Source organism: Halyomorpha halys, unplaced genomic scaffold (genome assembly GCF_000696795.3).
Source record: "Halyomorpha halys isolate HHAL.00 unplaced genomic scaffold, Hhal_1.1 Scaffold2.1, whole genome shotgun sequence".
NCBI classification, from domain to species: Eukaryota; Metazoa; Arthropoda; class Insecta; order Hemiptera; family Pentatomidae; genus Halyomorpha; species Halyomorpha halys.
Genome location: NW_027111560.1, coordinates 1,501,657 through 1,503,570, shown reverse-complemented (window position 1 = coordinate 1,503,570; position 1,914 = coordinate 1,501,657).

Below are 1,914 nucleotides of genomic sequence, written 5' to 3'. Positions count from 1 at the left end.
AGACTAAAATGGATAAAAATTAAATTATTTATTTAAACAAAATTAACCAGTCTCAAGAAAGCGTTTAAGATTATAAATAATATATTTTTTGTTTTATTCATTTATTCATTGTAATTTTCAGTTCTATGAAATGTATATACAACTAGTAAATTTGTTGTAATTATATTACAACGACATGATATAGTCTTGTGGAGAATCTATCCATTGGAAGAAGCCTAATAACGTTCCTGGAGTAGAAGGTCTCGAGGTCATCTTCTTTTCAAGCACTTACAGGATTATCATGAATTGAAAAATCAAGGATAGAGACAAGTGGGTTTTGGTGGTTAGAGAATTTATCTTGGAAGGATTAATATCCGATCCTGGTGGAATCGGCAACATGTGGAACATTTAGGTCATTTTATTTATAATGACGAATTGTATGATAAAATCTTTTAGTCATTATATTTGTGATGAAGTAAGGAACAATGAGGATATTACGAATCGTTTCGGATTGTAAAGGGATCGAAGAAGAAAGGAATTCGGTTATTTTTGTGGAGCCCCAAATCTCAACACCAAGCCCAAATAAATATATATATTAAAGGACGTTAACTGGACGTATTATAAATATTCTCAGATCAGATACTGGGTTATCTGATAAGGTATTGCTTTGGGTAATATGTTCGATTACAATTTTTATAGTTAAAGAGCCCTCCACTGACAAACCTTTTGCACAAAATTTTTAAAATGTCGTTTTTGTCCAATTATATTGCGAGTTTGAGGAGAAATATTTCGCAAAAATCGGAGAAAAAAAAGAAGTAGGTTCCAACATATAAAATTTCTAATTTTTTTTTGTGGTTTTCGAATATCTCTCACATCGTTCGGAGAATAGACGAGGAGATTCATTTCAATCATTTATGATAATTTTTTTTTTTTATTCCGAACCCTTTAAAACAGAAATAAGAAGTGAATTAGTAAGTGCATTATTGTGAATAAGAAAAGCAATTCGTGTTGAGTCTTACCTTTTATTACCTTTGGTATTTTAAGGTTACCTGTTATATTTAATTTTACATATGAGCTATCCATTCAAGGTGCTATTTTGAGTCCGGAGGTGAGGGGGGCCTCCTCGTGAATTTATATATTTTTTTTTTTTTTTTTTTTTTTCCGAACCCTCTAAAAAACAGAAATAAAATGTGAATTAGTAGCGCATTACTGCGTAAGAAAGAAAAGTAATTCGTGTTGGGTCTTACCTTTTACTACCTTTGGTATTTTAAGGTTACCTGTTATATTTAATTTTACATATGAGCTATCCATTCAGGAGCTATTTTGAGTCCGGAGGTGAGGGGCCTCGTGTTGAATTTATGATAGTAAATAATAACGCCTGTTCATATCAAATGCAAGGTACCGTAACTGCTCGATATAAGTAGAAACTTCTGAAAATTTAACGATACCGTACGCTTACAAGTTCTGTTAATTTATTCTATCCTTCTCATCTGATAATGTATCGAATAACTGGAGAAAATAATAAACAAAAAAGATAAAGACGAGTGGATAAATACTAAGCGAAGAGCGGCTGACAGAAACGAAAACACGCGGTGGCGCCGTCTGGTGTACGCGGTCCTTACCCGGCTCGGAGATGATCCCTCACAACTCTCACAGACTACTCAAGTACCTAGCGGCTATCCCACGTACCTTTTTTTTTCTATAAGGTACTTTTTCTAGCCCATCAAAGGGCTCGCTGTTTACTAAACATTTCCTAATTGAACCCTTTAGATCCTTTCCATGTTACTCTGCTAGTCAATTAGGGCCAAAACTAAATACAGGATAAATTTATATATCGTACGAGTCATACACACAGAATGCCCGGGAACCTAGGGATATAAATACTACGGACCCACGAACCGACACGGAACCATATTCGTTTCTTCATGTCTAATT